General features: G+C 41.7%; 1 long non-coding RNA gene and 1 other non-coding gene across 2 annotated transcripts in view; both read left to right on the top strand.

Moving 5' to 3' along the window:
* Nucleotides 1-6,683: 6,683 nt before the first annotated feature.
* Nucleotides 6,684-20,444, top strand: part of LOC103595160 — a 20,655-nt gene continuing 6,894 nt past the window's right edge. The window contains exon 1 of the long non-coding RNA XR_550920.1: nt 6,684-7,017. This is a non-coding gene — a long non-coding RNA (uncharacterized LOC103595160). The remainder of the gene's footprint in view (nt 7,018-20,444) is intronic.
* On the top strand, nt 14,961-15,035 carry TRNAI-GAU. Its single transcript has one exon. It is a non-coding gene; the product is annotated as a tRNA-Ile (tRNA).

Here is a 20,444-nt window from a genome sequence, read left to right on the forward strand (position 1 = left end):
TCCCAAGTGGCGCACTGTAGCAGTGCGCCCCCGGGCCGGCCCAAGGCATAATTTTCTAATGCACATTTGTGGTAAGTTGAGGTGGGGAGTGAGAATGGGTAGGGAAGCAGAGTTTGAGTAGAGGCAGTCCTTCAACAGCCACTCTGCCATATATGGGGACTAAGCCTCAGAAAATAGGAGTTGTCTCTGAGAAGCTGATGAGCTGGAACTTGTGTCTACCCTCTTCCCCCTTAGATGCTGAGGTAGATGTGTTGACAGATAAAGTGAAAGTATCTGAGTGCCCAGGCATGCATCATGGGAGCAAGGCTACTGTGCTGAGTAAATAATGTGGAAATGCAGACTAGAAGTTGAGAACCAGGCAGATTAGTTTCAGGACAACTGGAAGTGCCTTCTTTCCACAGTGGTATGCACATACTGCTTCCTCAGTAGTTACAAGAGACACACAAAGATGTTGAGACCTGCTAATAATACTGACCTTAACAGCACCTACTGTCAGGTTATGTTTCAGTCCACTAGGCTACCAGTGCTCAGACTCTCTTCTTTCAAGCCTCTCACTGAAACTAGGCAGCACATACCTAGCCTTCCTGTAGAGAGGAAATGTGAGCCTACAGTTTGCAGTGCAGCAGCTGAGTGCAGCCTGTTTATCTCCCCCAGACCCTGTTGTTTCTTAATCCTTGGGGAAAATGTGGAGTTCCTGTTCTGTTTTAAAGATGGATTGAGCTGCAGGAGGATTTGAATTCACAACCTCCAAATCTAGAAGTGGGTACCACAGTAATCTTCCATGTAAATGCTGACCAAAGCCAGGCTGTGCTTCCTGATGCCATGGCATTCTTGTCTCAAAACTCCCAGAGATAAGGAATGGTGGTTGCTCTAAAGATCGGAAGCCTACAAGATTTCAGTCATACACAGCCACAGCTTAAACCACTGTGAGGTGTCCTTGTAAGCTAAATCTTGGAAACTTGCTTTTTTAAGTCCCCTGACCTTTCTTGTTGGGAAGCCCAGAACTGAGTGGAACCTGTTGATGCAGCAGGTTATTGCTTGGTTTAAGTGGCTTCTCTTTGCATTTTGTGCTGGTCAGAGGCAGGCTTTGGGATTAGTCAGGCAGCTTCAGCTCAACATCCACATCAAGATGATGGTGGTTCAGTTGTGAAGTTTTTGCTGTATCCCTAGTTTGTTAACTGACCCTTACTCCTCTACTGGAAAAGGGAAAGATTTCCCTTCAGATAGGATTGGCCTCTGTATCCAATTGATAAAGTAGTCGTTTTAGGCCTCTGAAGGACATGAGCACATGACACTCCCTTTTTTCTTTCCCTGTTAAAACCTTGTTCTGCCCCCTGCTAGATCAAAGCACTCTCCTTTGCTAGTCAGTTCACTCCATAGAGTGGTCTTCTTCAGCTCTGTTGCAACTTTAACTCTTAATTTCTAAAAATACAATTTTCTAATACCGTACTAATTTCTTTGTGTTTTGGAATAATTTTAGATTTGCAGAAAAGTTGCAAAGATTATAGAGTTCTCATATACCCAATTTTTCCCATTTTTAACATCTTACATTATATTGCTGCACTTGTTAAAACAGACATCAACATAGGTACGTTACTATTAACTAAACTCCAGACTTTATTTGGATTTCACCAGTTTTTCCACTAATGACCTCTTTCTGTTCCAGAATTCAACCTAGGCTACTACATTACACTTAGTTATTGTGTCTGCAGTCTCCTCCAGCAAGTATCCTATAGAATGTCCCCTAATCTGAGCTTATCTGATGTTTTCCTTATGATTAAACTGAGTTTCAGGAAGAATACCACAGAGATGAAGTGCCCTATCAGGGGGTACCTTATAGTCACCTAACATCACTACAGATGTTGTCCTTGATCACTAGGATAAGTAGTGTATTTGCCAGGGTTTTCTACTGTAAAGTTACTGTTTTTCTCTTTCCCTACTCTGTTCTTTGGAAGCAAATCACTAAGTCTAGCCGTACAATTGACTATGTTCCAGTAAGAAAATAAATAAAAATGAAGAGCTATACTGGGATCTGGGAGTTCTCAATCTGCTTCTAACTTGAAGTCTGACCTTGGGGGTATCACTTTTACCTCTAGACCTCAACTCCTTTATCTAGAAAGTAAAGCAGTTTCATTGGTTGATCACTTCCAGCTATGGTTTCATTATCACAGATGGTAAAATAATCTGGCTAGCAGTTAGTTCTTATCTCAGTAATCAAAGCATTCTGGCAAGAATTGGGAGTGGTCAACCTATTAAACAAGCCTATTGGTCCATCTTTATCTTTTTTGTTTATTTGATTAAAAATAAGGGCCGAGCCCGTGGTGCACTCGGCAGAGTGCGGCGCTGGGAGTGCAGCTTGGAAGGGGTAGTATCTATATATATTGTTTTGAATTCCTCTGTAAGGAGGTTTGGCTGTTCTCTCCCAATTATTTAGTCATTTATGTATATCATGATGGACTCACATATATTGGTTTTATATTTTGGTTTATAATTCAATCCTATGTTATTTTGTTGTTCAAATTTTTCCAGCTTTGGCCAGAGGGAGCTCTTTTAGGTTAGTTCCTGTGTCCCTGTGACATACCCTTATCCTTTCGTTCTTGACCACTTCCTTTCTGGTACTGCAAGATGCTTCATATTTATCTTATATTTTCCATGCCCTAGCTCTAGAACCATCCATTTATTCAAGCAAAATTCTTTTTATTGGAAAGTGGTATTTAGAAACCAAAATATCAGCATTGGGTATGTTCATTGCTACTGGGGTTTCATAATTTCTAGGCCCTCTCAGCAAACAGAGGTAGATAATGTATATAAGCATACTAATATTTGTATACAGATGTAAATCTATAATTGTTTCTATATTTCTTCATCTGTATGTATATTAAGCTAACCAAGAGTTTATATTGACGTTTCTAACTTTAATTCAGTACCCCAGGATTCATTTTAGAATGCCTTCCTTTTTTGCTTCTCTGTAGTATACTTCTTCAACAAAGAGAAGCCTTGCTCCCAACATCTACCATCCATTTACTTATTTGTTCAACCCTGGTATATGTGTACAACAGTTTCTGAGTTGTTAACCCATGTCCTATGGAGAAACAGATATACCAGTTGGGAATATTGCACTGATTTTTAGAAGTTCTGTTTTACTGGACAAATTGTGGATACTTGTTTATGCTTATTATGATGTGATTTGACCTGTGTTGCTAGTTTTTAGATATATGCAGATGTTTTTGACATTTTTACCATAATCTGAGATGTCTTTGTGTGTCGGTATGATTCATTAAGATTATGGATGTGGGCTCCAGGTAAAATATTTTCCTTTTACTTTACACTTCTGATAGTCTGAGCTGAAGATATGAAAAGAGGGTTGCATTCTCTCTTTAGTGATCTATTATCTATTTCTACAAAAGGAAGTTTATACTTTAATAATAAGGCTTTGTCATCTGTAAAAGGAACAAGTTGAATGAGATAATAGTACCTTCTAGCTCCAAAGTTCTGGCTCAGGTGCTTTTAAAAAAAATTGTCTTAAGGGCAGACATTTTAAAATGAGGTTCTCCATTTGCTTACTGAGTCCTGACTGCATTAGCTTGGCACTTGATTCTACCTTCATGGCTACTTTTCTGGGACATGTCGTTGGCTCATTCTTGTTATTGGTGCCAAAGATCATATGTCTGTGGGTGAAGATAATAGGGCCTGGGAAATGGGACTTACTTAACCATAGCTTTAGTTCCCTGGGTACTTGGGTTCCCAAGTTCCTGTTGGGGAGAAATAGGTGTGAGTTTAAAAAGCTATACTGGTAAATGGCCATGAAAATTTATTACATTGTATAATGTTGAATATACTGATTATCCTGATTTGAGCATCACATGTTGCTGACAGGTGTTGATATTCAGTGCTGTACCCCACAGATTTGTACAATTGACTATGTTCCAGTAAGAAAATAAATAAAAATAAAGAGCTATACTGAGATCTGGGAGTTCTCAATCTGCTTCTAACTTGAAGTCTGACCTTGGGCTTATCACTTTTACCTCTAGACCTCAACTCCTTTATCTAGAAAGTAAAGCAGTTTCATTGGTTGATCACTTCCAGCTATGGTTTCATTATCACAGATGGTAAAATAATCTGGCTAGCAGTTAGTTCTTATCTCAGTAATCAAAGCATTCTGGCAAGAATTGGGAGTGGTCAACCTATTAAACAAGCCTATTGGTCCATCTTTATCTTTTTTGTTTATTTGATTAAAAATAAGGGCCGAGCCCGTGGTGCACTCGGCAGAGTGCGGCGCTGGGAGTGCAGCAGCGCTCCCGCTGCTGGTTCGGATCCTATATAGGGATGGCCGGCCGGTGCGCTCACTGGCTGAGCACGGTGCGGCTGGTCTCAAAAAGGACAAAATAAATAAATAAAATAATACACACACACACTGTGCAGGGGGTGAACGCATTCTGGAATCTGAGTCTAGAAGTGGTACTTAGATGACTGAGATTGTACCATGTAGAAGGCATATTTTGCTGTTCATGGTGACCCATTATGGTAATAATTTTGGAGGATCAGAACTGGTGTTTTATTGTTGGTTTATAAATCAGTGGTTTCTCAAATGACCTTCCTTTCACAGCTATTATGTGGAATCTGTGAACAGTATAGAGCAATAGCTAACGCAAAGAGAATGAGGTGGCTTAAACATGGTAAGACCCAGTGAGTTATATTAAAGGTGCTTTAGTTCTCAAAGCCAGGCGGGGAAATGTCATTAATCTCATTTACTGATAACAGCTTTCAGAGGACTGTCCTTTCTCATAAGCATTTAGTTTGCTGAGCTAAGAGAATGAAGCGTCTAACCTGTGGCTGAGTATGTTAAAACTATCTTGTACTTCCAAATGAATTTGTAAAACAGATTGGGGGTAACAAGAAGTAGGAATAAATGTACTATAAGACAGGGCATATCTGTTTGGGAAAAATGAATAGTTGAGTAAAGGAATGCTGCCTTTATTAGAAAGCTAGGATAGGAGAGATGGAATGAATCTCCCTCAGGCTGCCTGCCGTGGAATTTTTCTTTCTTTTTTTTTTCCTGATGTGAGGGCCAGATTCATACTGGGGGCATACCCATTACCAGAAGGAATTTTTCTTTAAAGCCCACATCATATTGGTTTACAAGATTGTTTTAGAGCCTTGAACGCAAGTCCTCTGACACTGTCCCAGATTTCTAAATGAAGTGGCACACTGCATGTACAGTGTTAAATGAAAAGTTTTAAATTTTATGGTGCTAGTTTACACGAGGATTTATATAGATGCCCTATTCCTATGAGTCATGCTAGTGATGCTAGTAAAATTAGTGGCTTCTCAGAGGTGAAAGGAGTTGCTAATTCCAGATATGAACAGCAGATGTCAGTGTATCTCCACTTAACTAGGGTCTGGCTCTTATATGTTTGGGTAAAACCAGTTCTTAATATAGCTCCCAAACCACTAAACTTAGATTGAATATTTATGTCTGTATGGCAGTCTAAGATCCACTTCTTCTGATACAGAACTCAAATTAAAAATTGAGAAGAAACACAGCCTAAGAGGGTTTTCTTCGGTTTCTGTCACTGTCGTTATTTGTTCTAGGCTTATATATTATCTGTATTTCCAGGTAACTAACTGATGAAATGTATTTGCCTTTTCCTATCAACCTTTCAACAGTTATTTAGGAGCCTAGACAATTTTTCATATTTGTTTTCAGCAGAGTTCACATGCTTAAAAGCTTCTTAGCCTTTTTGTAGCTTGCTTTTTGAAAATCTTCCAGCAGGAATGTAGATGCCACTGTTCTCTGAAGTGAGGTGCTGAACATCAAAGGATACTACTACTCTATTTGTTTTTCTATTTGAACCCTTAGCTTTGGCAGTTGAGGGAGTCAGGGACTGAATTATGATCAAATGTCCTATGGTGCATCTTTTTAAAAAAAGCTATTACAGTTTCAGTATGGATATTTAGTAGGGTTTCCCAATATTACAGAAAAGCAAATTGGTATTAAATTGTTTATTTTAGAAAGTCTGAGGTATACCAAATTCATGGTGTCTTTTAATCACATAGGTTGAAAAAATAGCCAGGGTGAAAGTATGTCCCAGTTTGTCTAGGTTACTGGCTTACACCTATGTCTTGGTGTAATTATTAACAGCTGTTAATTTAATAATTCATTCTTTTACTGTCCTAGTTTGGACAATGTATGGTCACTCTAAATTGCCTCAAAAAGGGTTGAAGGTGATAAGTTAAATTTTAGTAATTCTAAGTGTTTTTTGACTCAAGAATTATGCCTGCCCTGAATTTTCTGAGTTAAACACATGCAAAATAAAGCAAAAACTACAAAGAGCTGTTAATTCTGGGAACAGTAGCTTTTCAGTTTCTGTCTATTTATCATTGTCTTCTGGAGTAATGATTTCCAAATATGGCTGTGTATCAGAATCAACTGGTAAGCTTTTTACAAATAGAATTTCATGGATCTCACCACAGACCTCTACTGAATTTGTACCAGAGTTTGAACTTGACATTACTAGAAATGTAGAAATGCACGCAATGCAAATGTACAGGGCAGCTTCGTCAGCAAACGTGTAAAACTAGCACATAGAAGAACATTTCTTTTTATGATTTGGATGATGTATGGTGGTGGCTGCCTTAGCCCTCAAGGATATGCCTGGTATTGACATGAGTTGCCTTTTTGTTTCAGATGTCATCTGGGTGATTCTCAGTGTGGAGGTGGGTGGACTTTTAGGAGTAACGCAGCAGCTGTCATCTTTTGAAACGGAGTTCAACACACAGCCACATCGCAAGGTAGAAGGAAACTTCAACCCGTTTGCCTCTCCCCAAAAGAACCGACAATCAGATGAAAACAACTTAAAAGACCCTGGGGGTTCCGGGTTCGACTCGATCAGCAAAAACACATGGGCTCCTGCTCCTGACCAAACCGAGCAAGATCAGAATAGACTCTCACAGAACTCTGTAAATCTGTCCCCCAGCAGTCACGCAAACAACTTATCAGTAGTGACTTACAGTAAGGTAGGTGCCCTCGGAGAAGAGGAGAAGGGGTAGGTGGTGGGCCTTGGGATTCGTGATACCCCTTCATGGCAAACCTAGAATCCTAGACTGCCACTCCCCGGAGGAGGTTCTTTAAGACTGCTTAGCTCTCCTGCCAACAGTAACAACACAAAAGCCTACCCCTTCTCCCCTCCCCCCCATCTTCATGTCCTGTGGATGTTGCTTCATCCACATTTGTAGTTAATCCTGTCTCTCTGCTCTGGTTTGGGCATTGAAAGAGCAAAGTTATTTACCGTTAGCATTAAAAAAAAAAAGTCACAAATATCATTAGCCATGCTTGCAGTATAAATGTATACTAAGCTTAGAGCAAGAACAACACACATTTGGAATTTGTTCCTACTTTGTTTTTTGGTTCTAGGTTGGGTTTTTGTTTGTTTTTCAGAGGAAAAAGACAAGCTCAACTATTTATTCTAAATGTTGTTGGGCTTTCACTTTATTTACCTGTTTGCATGTCTTTTTATTCATGTCTTTCTGTCTTTTATTGCACACTGACTTCCTCACCCACAATCCAGAGTGGCCCAGGTGACATTTTGACTTCATATGTGAAGGATAAGTGAGAGAATTGTTTGTTAACTGTGATTTTAAATCTTCTGATTTTTGTGAGACACTCTTCTAGGCATTTGATATCTTGATCTGTTTCTCTATGCTAGTTGATGAAACAGCATCTTCTATACTCTGCTAAGGTGATGATGGTTCTTGGTTGTTGGTTTTGGTTGGTTGAATAAAGCCCTGATGAGGAAAGCTCACTATTGTAGTTGGTTCGTGTGGTGGAGTCCTGTGAGCATTTCTGTGCATTCTTCTCAGACTAATAATGCTCTACATTAAGCCCAGCATCCCACCTATATAGTCACATAAATGGTTAAGTCTTTCCTTGCTTCATGTTGGCATTCACCCTCAATTTTAAAAATAAAGTTGATGTTTATTTGAGGGGCAAGTTGCTGTGTTGTAAGAATAATATTTTTCTGAGCAGTGGTTAATATAGTCTCAATCAAGAGACAAATCAAGAAAGAAACCTGGTGATGTGAATCCTCTTTTGCCACAAGGTCTAGTAAGAGGGACTTCATTCAGTAGTAGTAGGATAACGAAGGATTGATTTATTGGTTGACTGGATGGTCATTACAAAGGGTTTTGTGGAGTTGCATTAGTTGTACAGGATATAAGAGATTTGGATTGGCAAGGCAGTAAATTGCCTATATTTGAGGAAAGACTTTTCACATCTTTAATAATAATAAATAAAAGATTTTCTTCTAAGCTTCTATTTCTCCAGTTTTTTCTTTCTTAAGTTTAACCCTCTAGGGCCGGCCTGGTGGCGCACGGGAGAGTGCGGCGGCGCTCCCGCCGAGGGTTCGGATCCCATGTGGAGACCGGTTCCCGCTCACTGGTTGAGCGTGGTGCGGGCACAACACCGAGGGTTGCAATCCCGTTGCCGGTCCCCGGTGCAGGCACAACACCGAGGGTTGCGATCCCGTTACCGGTCAGTAAAAAAAAAAAAAAGATATTAAAAAAAAAAAAGTTTAACCCTCTAGAGTCTATGACTGTTTTGGGTATTAATGAGCCAGTGCTAGGCTAAGCATGCCTTGTTAGAATAGGAACTTGAGGCAGTTGACTTTAATGGGAAGATGAAGGTTGGCAGAGGCAAAACCAGTTGCTCCAGTCATTTCTCTAATGGAATGCACTTTACCCAGCTGTGAGCTATTGGGCTCAGCTGTCACTGTAGTCTTAGGAGAGGGCTGGTGTTCCTGGCCAGGGCAGTGCACTCATCTCCCTGAGTTGTGAACTCATTAGTTCTTTTCTTCTGCTTTAGGGACTGATGCTTTTTAACCAACTCTTTGATGATGGTGGGGTGGAGGGTTGGGGTGGGGTGTTTTCTGCCAGCCTTAATTAAGGTCCTACCAGGTGCTGCTGTTTTTGGAAGGTCTGGACTGTGGTGAGGCTATTGAAGTATATCTTGAAGTTGATGAATTAATGGTATGTTAATCTAATTTTTTTATGGACTCTGTAAGATCATTTAGAAGTAGCATTTGCAAGAACCACAGAGAAAAGCTTCCTATTAGAGATAGCATCCAAGAAGACTGTTGACTATAATGCATTGAAAATGTGAAACTTAGATCCTAAAAAGAAATTGAGATCTCCTTTTTTTCCTAATCTAAGAATCTTATTCAGAAAGTATTTATATGAAGCATGTGGCAAGTCTTCTGAAAGCGTTTCGGGCTGTAGTTAGTCAGTTCCACCTCTCAGGGCTCCTTAGGAATAGAATAGGGCATAGATAGTCATCAGTAAGTATATATTAACACATCTGTGCACTGTTTAGAGCAGTGTACACTGTACAGTAGGAGACTCAAGAGAAATAAAAGATGTGATTCCTACCCGCTAGGAGCTTAACAGTATAGTAAGGGAGATGAATGAAACATGCACAAAGCAATTAGAGAGCAATTCAGTTGTGATGAAGTATGAATTTGGTGAGTAGAGAACAACACAATCAAAATATATAATTTTGTGCATAATGGCATCGGAAGTAATAAGAGTTAGAGAAAATGAGATGGAGTTGAAGAAATGACTTTTCTAAGGATGGATAAGATTTGGAAAGACAGACATACAGCAAGGACAGTGGTATGGAAGACAGTTTAAATACTAAGAGCAGAATGATTAAGGGACCTATGGTCAAGAGGTGTGAGTGGTGATGAACAATGGGAGATAGGTTTAGTTGGTTGCAGTGTGTTCCTTTGAGGAGTAGTGGATGAAATAGTTACAAATGGCTTTGATAAGAATTAGAACTATACTTAAATGGATAAGGGTAGACATCTATCATAAATCTTTGCTAAAGGCAAGACTTAAAAGCAGAGCTAATCCTAAACATTTATATTTAGCTCATAAATAGATGATTTATTTATTTCTAAAGGCAGGCATGCTTGAGGTTCTGAAGTGTATAGTTGATAAAGTAATGAGATCAGGTATATACCAGAATTATTTTTTAACTGTTCCTGTATGCTAGATTTGCTGCCAAGTACTTTTTGTGTATGATCTTATTTCTAGATAAGGAAACAAAAGCTCTGAGGGGCTAAGTCACTTGCCCAGTATCACATAGACAGTGAGGGGCAGAGCTAGAATTCAAGTCCAGGTGGCACATTACTAAAAGGTATTTCCTGGTAGGTGACCCTGGGCTTTCCCTAGATCCTCTCGTTGGGCTGGAGTCTATGTTGACGGAAAGCATGAACTGAGTTGATGACCAGTATCATCAAGGGTGAAAGAGGCAGAGTTGAAATAAGATAAGTGGCTGTTGTGTAAACTGAGCATTGCCTGTGGCGTCTTTTTGAAGAGCTGTCTTATTTACTGGGTCTTTAAAGTAGTGACTTCTTTTCCTGATTGATAAAAATAATTTTTAAAATTTAACTCTCAGGGTACACAAACCATATGGTGTTTAGAATAAATAGCACCCTTTTATTTATGAGTGAGTAGAAAGGAAGAAAGATGCCTGGGGCTCTGCAGTTGGGAAGTATTTTCACTTCATCCCAGGTTCCATCTTTATTGGATGGGTACGAGGGATGCCTTATGCATTGAGATCAGGGATCATTGAGTTGACAATAGATTTGATTTACTCTAAAGAAATTTCCTGCCTACCTTCAAGGCTGGGAAAGAACATGATGCTCTTGGAAGCTCATGACCACAGTTTTAGTAGGCAGATAGTTTCCTGATGTCTCCATAGTTACAGTTTAACTTGCTAAGGTTGGGAGGATGAAATGAAAAGATTGCTTTTGGCACCTGCTCTATGAGGGCTTGGTGGATATATTAGCAGAGTGGCACATGTGTCAGTGCCAGGAACTGGACACCCCGGAGTCCTTCCCCAGCTACTCTTGAATAATCATAAACACTCTGGACTCAGTGTCCTGGTCCTTGGAGGGGGAAAGTGCTAGGTGGGAACACCTGACCTAGCTGCCTCCCACAACACAGAGGGCCTGGCCCCACCTTGTGTGAGAGTTGCCCAAGGGAGTCAGAAAAGTGAGTATATGCTGACCTGCTCCAAAGATTCATAAATCTGGCTCCTTGCTTTTGTTAGAAATTGGCTGGCCTCATTGTCAGCTCAATTGTGCCCGACCTATCCCAGGTGGACAGTGAGGTCAAATATTGGTGAAAGTTAGAAGCTGTTTTAATTAACTCTTTTTATGTGATTAGCTCAGGAGCCTCTGAGGACTAACACTCAAAGTAAGATAGGTGCTCACTCTCTTGACTCAAGGCTAGTCTTGCCATAAATTCTGGCACTCTGACTCATCTCTGGGGGCCAGAGTAGCTTCTGTTTGGACAGTGAGAGTAATGAAAAACAATCTACAGAGATGTAGAAGGAGAAAAGAAAGCCCTATTAAAATTAGGTATCTTTTTCTTATATGCCAGTAATTTTTTAATCTCTAAATTTATTTATTTATTTATTTATTTAATTTTATTTTTTTTGTCTTTTTCCGTGTCCGGCAATGGATCGCAACCCTCAGTGTCACCCCTGTACCGGACCGGGACCGGCAACGGGATCGCAGCCCTCGGTGTTGCTCCCGCACCTCGCTCAGCCAGTGAGCGGGAACCGGTCTGCATGTGGGATCCGAACCCTCGGCGGGAGCGCACCGCCACGCCTCCCAAGCAGTGCACTACAGCAGTGCGCCACCGGGCCGGCCCTCTCTAAATTTTTTTAAATCTCTAAATAAGACACCAAATGGTCTGATTCAGGACGACTGGCAAAAACTGAGGGGCTGTCCTTCAGGACAATGAAATGCTTTGCTTCCTTTCTCTAGAGGAGTAATAGTTCATACTGGGGGAGCTAAAAGATCCTAAATTCATTTATTTTGTCACTTGGACTGTGGCTCTTATTTTGTGTTTGTTCTTACTTAAAAAAAAAATGTTTGAGGCTGATATATGTCATATAATCCTCCTTTAAACTGGATTACAGTCTCAGCCACTGTTATTACTTCCTCCAAGTGCTGGTTCAGAAGGAAAAACTTGTTATTATCTTTGTGGGGAGGTTCATCCTGCTCCTCCAGCGTCAGCCACTGCTGAGTGCCATCTGCCCTGCCTGCCCGCATTCCCACCTGCTCCTTTTCCTCCCTCTCTCTCTGTCTTTGCCAACCACTCTGTAGAGCATTTTGGATTTGGAGCTAGAGCAGGAGTCAGTCTGCTTTTATTATATTAGAAATCAACTATTTTTCTAACTTGCTATCTTTGTTGACTAAGGTCTGGAACAGTTTTCTCTCCATGCAGGTGAGGGTTTAGAAATAGTAGTGGGTACTAGAGAAGGTTTGGAAAATGCAAATCTTTTGCTATATGGGCCTGAAAATGTAATTGCTTGTGGATCTTATTATCTACTTTGAGGTGGCCAATACATTTAACATCGTAATGAGGGATGGGTTTGAGATGACTTAGTGGAATGGCAAAGGGTTGAGATCCCCTTACCGGTCATCTTTTTAAAGACAAAAACCAAAAAACAAAAACCTGTCTATATTCCTTGATTGTGGCCAAAAGACATTTCTGGAACAAATTTAAAATCTCCCTTTGAACATGCTGAGTATTTTATAATTAGAAAATATTTAGGGGCTGTCCTACTGTTCTTTTAAAGTTGTGTTTTGTTTCTGCAAAGGCTGTCTAGAGAAAGAATATTTTAGGCAGAGGGACAGCCAGTACAAGCCCCAAGGTGGAAGTTGGCTGTATTCAAAGAATAGCAAGGAGGCCAGTGCCTGGAGCAAAGTGGTGAGAGTGAGAGTAGAAGGAGTTGAAGTCAGAGGATAGAAACCAGATCATGCAGGGCTTTGTGGGCCCTTTTAAAGCTTTGGGCCTTTGCTCTGAGCACAGGGGTGATGTGATCTGACTTAGTGCTATAGAAGGATCACTGGCTCTTGTGTGGCAAATAGTGGGTAATGGTAGAAGGATGAGACCAATAGGAAAGTTAATGTAGTCATCCAGGCAAAGACAGTGAGTGGTTTGGACCAGGATGGTTGCAGCAGAGGTAGAAGAAGTGGTCCCAATCTGAATCTCTTTTGTAGCTAGAGCTGACAGACTTTGCTAATAGGTTGGAAGAGGATGTAAGAGGTAGTAAAGGATGACACCACAGTTTTTGGCCTGAGCAGTTGCTATCCTTGGAGATATCAATGGAGAGGGGAAAGGCTGTGATAGAAGTGTGGGCAAAGATCAGGGGTTCCATTCTGGATACACTGGAGATTTCTATAAACATCCAAATGGAAGTGTCAAGTGGGCTGTTGCATATCCACATTGGATATAGAGTTTAGGAGAGAAGTCTAGGTGGAGATATAAATTTGGAAGTGTGTCGCATGGATGGTATCTGATGCTATGAGACTGGATGCGATCCTCTAAATGATAAGTGTAGGGCAGGGTTTCTCAGCTGATCGACTAAGACTATTGATTGACATTTTGGACCAGATGAGTCAGGTCAGGGGTATGTGTGTTTTATGCATGTCTTGTATGATGTTTAACAGCATTCCTGGCCTTTACCCACTAGATAGCAGTAGTACCACCCTCTCTCCCCGCAGTGTAACAACCAAAACTGTCTCAAGACATTGCCAAATGTCCCTGGGGGTGGGAGGGTAAAATTCCCTTTCTTGGAAACCACTGATATAGATAGAGAAGAGGTCAAAGAACTGAGCTTAATATTGTTAGAATTAAGTATATAAACCACTTTATACTATCCAAAGCCCCTTTACTGCATTTATTTATTAATTCACAATGCTCTTGTGACTTTTGTAGTTATAATCTTCATTTGACAAAATAATACGGAAGTTGTAAGTAACTTGTTCACATTTACACAGCAAATTGAGGCTGGGTCATGGGCTGGAACCCAGGGACTCAGTTTGAGTCTGTTGTTCTAGACCACACTGTGATGAGCTTTGCTGGCAAGTGAAGTTCGTTGGCTGTTCTCTGTAGGTGGTTTATACGCTTAGTGTCAGGTTTTAGAGACCCTGTCGTTCATCTGCAGGAGCTGCAATAGAATTTGTGCCCAAGGAGGAAGCAACACAGAGCAACTGAGGGACCTGCCCAAGTTCGCTGGCAGATTAGCACATTTTGTACCACAAGGGGCTTGCCAGGAGACTCTGGGTTTAGTGATGTTTTGATGACTCTCTTCTGAAAACCCAGAAGAGCCAATAACGTCCTCCCAGCCTTGCTGGTGTTTGCATTGGCATGGGTCATGTGTACGTTTTAAAAATAAATTAAGCAAACACTATGGGCCTTAGAAAATTTCTTTTGTTGTTTGCAACATTACTTTCTGACTGAGACTAAAAAGTATCTCCAAGAACGCTCCCTTTTGTACCTCAACAGCTTCAAAGCTGTCCAGCTCCATTTTATTTGCTTTGGGGCTCTGAGCATTGTTTTAGACTGTTCTGATGCTGGGCAGTCTTGTAGATAAAACAGAGCTAGTGTTCTCAAGATTGCTGGCATTTTTTTTTTTTTTTAAAGATGACTGGTAAGGGGATCTTAACCCTTGACTTAGTGTTGTCAGCACCATGCTCACCCAGTGAGTCAACCGGCCATCCCTATATGGGATCCGAACCCATGGCCTTGGCATTATCAGAACCACACTCTCCCGAGTGAGCCACGGGCCGACCCTAATTGCTGGCATATTTTAATTTGGTTATAAAGACTCATTCTCTTCCCTATATTCTGAATTCAGCATTTTAATTTTTGTTCTCAAAGTAGGACTAGTGAAATTACAGGTACAAGTAAATAAAGTGTAATTCAAAAATGTGAGAATTTGTCTCCTGGTGTAGATGGCTCAGGTTTCAAAGTACTTGTTCTCAGCTAAGTCTGCTGTTACTGTATCCTAGCAGGACCAGAACCAAATGTAAGATTAAGAGCTGTTGTACCTCAGAGGAAAGATGTGGGTTTCCTTAGAGCTCAATTTAAAGTGAAACTTGGGTGGCTGGTTAGCCTAGTTGGTTAGAGCATGGTGCTGATAACACCAGGGTCAAGGGTTCAGATCCCCATACCAGCCAGCTGCATAAGTAAATACATAAACCCTTTCCAAAGCTGTGGACTTTCTCCTGCAAAGGCTTGAGGGTCTTCAACTTTTTGCTGTCTGCATAAGTAAATACATAAACCCTTTCCAAAGCTGTGGACTTTCTCCTGCAAAGGCTTGAGGGTCTTCAACTTTTTGCTGTGATTTCACTGCCAAAGGGCCAGCTAAAACTGTTTGCTTTACACAGAGGTAGCTTTTTTTTTTTTTTTTTTAAAGAGGACCAGTAAGTGGATCTTAACCCTTGACTTGGTGTTGTCAGCACCATGCTCACCCAGTGAGCTAACCAGCCATCCCTATGTGGAATCCGAACCCATGGCCTTGGTGTTATCAGCACCACAGTCTCGCAAGTGAGCCACAGGACAGCCCCACAGAGGTAGCTTTGATATTATTCAGTCAATTAGTGAGGCCTCCTGGGTGCTCAGCCTGTGCTAATCCCTGTCTTCAAAGAATTCACTATCTTATTATATAGGTGTGACTAGCCCTGTGGAAAGGATGAGAGCCAGTAAAGATGGAGTAGGTTGAGCTCCAGTTGCCTTTTAAGTGCTCATAGGAATTTGGAAGAAGGAGAAAGCAGTAAGGTTTGGAGTAATCAGGAAAGTGATACCTTAATGGATGATGGATTCTAACTGAATTGGAGAGAAGAGGAACCACATGTGGGAAGGCCCAGAGGCAACCACAGGCACGATGTTTTCACAGGACACTGACTAACCTAGCTATGGCCAGTGAGGTGTGCTTAAAGAAGGTAGGGCGAATTTCAGAGAAAGACCTTTGAAAGCCAAGCAAAGAGGAGTTCACATTTCTTGTGAAAGGAAACAGAGTGCCAGCAGTACTTTTGAGTGGGGGAGTGACAAGATGAAACCAAATATGGCTGAATGGGAGCAAGGAGAAGAGAGAGAACTTATTCTCTTCCCTCAATCAGCCAGCTATTCTGGGGTGTGTGGGGGGGTGATGCCTGTGAATTAATATGAGAGAGATGGGGGTGATGATGGCTTGTGAGGAAAGAGTAGTTGACAGAAGGTTCCAGGAGCTTGAATGGAAATTCTGAGAGGAAGTGGGACTAGCAGCCATATCCTGTGTCTTAGCAGAACACCCATAGTGTAGTACCCATGGCTACTTGGTAGTACCCATGGCTACTTGGCTAGAAACATGGATAAGCTTCTCTTGGGTGTCCTCACCAGTGAAACTCCTATCAGCTCTTTCTCCCTTTTTCAGGAATCTCCTTTACCATAGAAGATAGCCGTGAGAGAGCTCTCTGTCTGCCAGTGTCCCACTTGGATTCTAGCACACATGAGATCTTTGGAGCTAGAGTTCTAAATAGCAAATTACCTTTTTCTGAGGTCTTTACTGAAAGGGGAAGTTGAACTCAGCTAGGATCCTCCATCTCCTTGTAGAACTTTAAATGTGTTTTTATTCACAATTATGTTTGAGTTTTATTCTTCATGGTGATTTTCTTGATTTGTAAGTGGGTAAATGAAGACTGTGGGAGTTGCCTTTGGCCATAGGAGCTTTGGATGGATGGGAAGATGGATAATGGAGGGAGATTTGAACTATGGATGATAGAGAGAGGAAGGATGGTGGGAAGGATGATGAAGCATTGTGTGGGTGAGTAGAGGGAAGATGAATGGATAGACAAGAAGTTTCCCAGCAGGACTGTAGAAGTTAGTTAAGAGCAACAGAAAAACTGTGTTACAGAGGTAAGTATAAAAAATGATTTTACAGAACTTAAAAAAAAATATTTAGCAGACTTACAACTGAGTTAAACTTCTAAGCAGTTTTGGTACAACCAGAAGGCTGTGAACTGAGATTTCCCTGTGATCAACTCTCATGCATTCAAGTAGGTTTTTTTCCTATTCTTTGGCTGGTTCTCACATTTGTCCTGGCCAGTGCATCAAATATGTCTTTGAATTTTGGGAGACTGTCACATGAAAGTGTCTTGAACAGCAGTGTTAAATCATCTGTAAAAGTCCCCTCATGGTGAAGTGGCCCTACTATAACACCAGCAAACCTCTCTGAGCAGGCTGCAGTCACCAAGGAAAGGGCCCTGGTTTGAGTATTCCTAAGAGAGTTTTCATTGCTCTACCCGTTAAACCAGTACAGACTTAATTTCATTTCTAGTTAATCAGATTCTGGTGGGTTTGATCAGGGCCTAGTCAGTTCCTGGCCCTTGCCAGCCAGGGCAGGCCTGTGAGCAGGGCCTCATCACACCATGTTTGCAGAACAGGATCAGGACACAACTTAGTACTAAACCCTGTATTCTTCTGTGTTTGCATTCAGTGTACATAAGTGATACAAAAGGAGCACTAGGAGAGCGAAACACTGACTGGGACTGGCCCAGGAAATTGAGGAGGAGGAGGGCCCTTGTGGTGTTATCTGATGCTGCCATCAGTATACACCAGGAGAGCATGTTATTTCCGCAGCCATACAGCAAGCGCTCCTGTCTTTTTATTAGCCTGTGTGAACCTTTTTATTTATTTAAATCAAATCACAAATAAAAGCAAAATAAAGACAGGTATGTGAAAGTTTCTGTGTTGTGGTGGTTTATCTAAAGAACAAGCTTTCATATAGAGAAAGAGTAATCCAAAAAGCTCTCAGTGAGATATCCTTGTTTCTTTTTTTTTTTTTTTTTTTCCCCTTTTTGTCTTTTTTCGTGTCCGGCAACGGACTGCAACCCTCAGTGTCGCGCCCGTACCGGACCGGGACCGGCAACGGGATCGCAACCCTCGGTGCTGCGCCCGCCCCTCGCTCAGCCAGTGAGCGGGAACCGGTCTGTATGTGGGATCCGAACCCTCGCGGGAGCGCCGCCACACTCCCAAGCAGCACACTGTAGCAGTGCGCCACCGGGCTGGCCCCAGAGATATCCTTGTTTCATTAGGACTTTCAGCCTTTTTTTTTTTTTTTTTTTCCTGGAAAGTTAAAAAATGGAGAGCTGACTCACCAGTGCAGTGTATTTCACAGTTCTTTCATTCATTTTACTGATACTTGAGTCTACTGTGTGCAAGGCACAAATAGTTGTCAAGAACAGGTTCCACCCTCATACATGGGCAGCTTGCTCTCCTGATAGCATGGTACTGCCTACTGTTGAAAACTGTGAATAAACTTTAAAAAAAAAAAAAAGATGACTGGTAAGGGGATCTTAACCCTTGACTTGGTGTTGTCAGCACCACGCTCTCCCAAGTGAGCGAACCGGCCATCCCTAATAGGGATCTGAACCCATGGCTTTGGTGTTATCAGCACCACACTCTCCCAAGTGAGCCACGGGCTGGCCCTGTGAATAAGCTTTAAAAAATTGTTTTAGCTGAAACAGAATTGGTTTTTTAGTACTTTCACATACAGTTAATGTTTTCTCTCAGTGACAATTTTTTAAAACTCCTTTTTGGAAAATTATTTTGACTTCTGTTTAATTTTAGGAAGAACTCTAAGATATTGCAGGTGTATCCGCACATCAGATAAGTGATAACAAAATCACTGGCTAGGAGCGAGCAACTATAAACTATTGTGAAAAACAAATCAGAGCAACAGTTGTTAGTTTTAGGTTTGCTTTGAGGACAAGGTCACACATTCCAGATCTTAAATTGTCCTTTCGGGAGATTGTGATGGATGGAACTAAGCTTATCTTTTATGTCTATAAACGTTCTCTTTAAAAAATATTATAGAAAACTAGCTAAATTATGGCTTGCTGTAGTTGTTGTGGAAATGCAGTTCAGGACTTGGCCCAGCTACTGTAATCATTGAGATGGCTTGACGCAAAGGTCTCTTCCCCCACACTGGTGAGCAGGGAGGCATCTCAGTCTTAGCTGGTGAGTATGGAGCTTGTGTGCCTTAAGAGGGCTCGCCTGCTCTCTAGCCAAGTTGTACTTAGGTCCCAGTGCTTACAGCTATGACAGCTGTTTCGTGAAAAGCTTAGGGAAGACTGAGGCAACACCTATGGACCCAGATAGTTTCTTACCCCCTAGCAGATAGGAGGCTGCTCCAACTCATGTTGCCCATGAAAACCCATTTCTATGCAAGTTTGGTAGGCCCTGGGGAACAGGCCTTTTAGACCTGTTCGGATACAGAACAGGAGTCGGATACAGAAGTCCTTTTCTGGGTTTGAGTATTTATTCCCTCTATTAACATGCATATATCAGTCTTGCTGCTAATCTGTATGTGAAAGGACATGATTCCTCATAGAGGAGGGTGGTCTACATCAAACTCACTGGTTTTGTAATTGTGCCCATGCCCTCAATTTTTGCTTGTGTCAGAGCTGAATTCAGGGCATCTGATGCATCTATCCCTTAATCTGTTTTCCTTATTAATAGTGGCACAACTTACAGGAGATATGTCAGGTTAGTTAAAATATTTGGTGTCTACTTTTCACTACAGATAAAAGTTGAAGAGTTGCTAGACCCCAGAAGAGAGTAAACATTATCTGTATTGCCAAACCCTACTTTTAAGCTGTGGTTGGCCACCAGAACCTGTTACACTGGGAATTGGAGCTCCAGTGCAACATGAAATGTGGATGGACCTACCATTTTGAATGTACCTCCATCCCACTGTCAGGAAATGCACTTCCCACTTGGCCTACTGCCACAGGACAACCTGGACAAGCTGCTCTTGGGATCTCTGTTCCTCTACAATTGGTGTTGTGTTGCCTGTGTTCTGGGATCCACTTGTAACACCTGTGATCCTGCATGCAGTGAGTCTGAATCATAAAGTGGTTTTGAAATAGAGTTGGCCCCCTCTCCCTTCCTTGATGTGACGGTAGTTAATTTGGGGGGAAGGAAAATAAAGCTTGTTCCTCAAGTCACCTTTCTATACCAGTTAAACATCAACAACAATAATGCCATTCTCTGGGTGAAAGGATATTAGGTAGCATTTTTCTTCCCAAAAGGCGTAGAACTTCAGTCAGTAAATAGAGGATCAATGATAACCATAATCTAGGGTAGTTAAATACCACACTGAATGGCGCCTAAGGCACTCAAGTAGAAATTTGAAAATGCACATCTTTATTCCTCCCTCTACCAGTTGCATAGAACCTGTTTTATTTATTTATTTTATTTTTATTTTTTATTTTTTCCTTTTTGTCTTTTTTCGTGACGGGTAACGGGATCGCAACCCTCGGTGTCGCGCCCGTACTGCGACCGGCAACGGGATCGCAACCCTCAGTGTCGCGCCCGCACCGCGTTCAACCAGTGAGCGGACCAGTCTCTATATGGGATCCGAACCCTCGGCGGGAGCGCTGCCGCACTCCCAAGCGCCGCACTCTACCGAGTGTGCCACCGGGCCAGCCCGAACCTGTTTTATTTATCTGTTAAAAAGGCATGTCCATGGGCCGGCCCGGTGGCGCACTCGGTGGCGCACTGCTACAGTGCGCCACTTGGGAGCGCGGCGGCGCTCCCGCCGAGGG

This window comes from Galeopterus variegatus, unplaced genomic scaffold (genome assembly GCF_000696425.1).
Source record: "Galeopterus variegatus unplaced genomic scaffold, G_variegatus-3.0.2 Scaffold1700, whole genome shotgun sequence".
Lineage (NCBI taxonomy): Eukaryota > Metazoa > Chordata > Mammalia > Dermoptera > Cynocephalidae > Galeopterus > Galeopterus variegatus.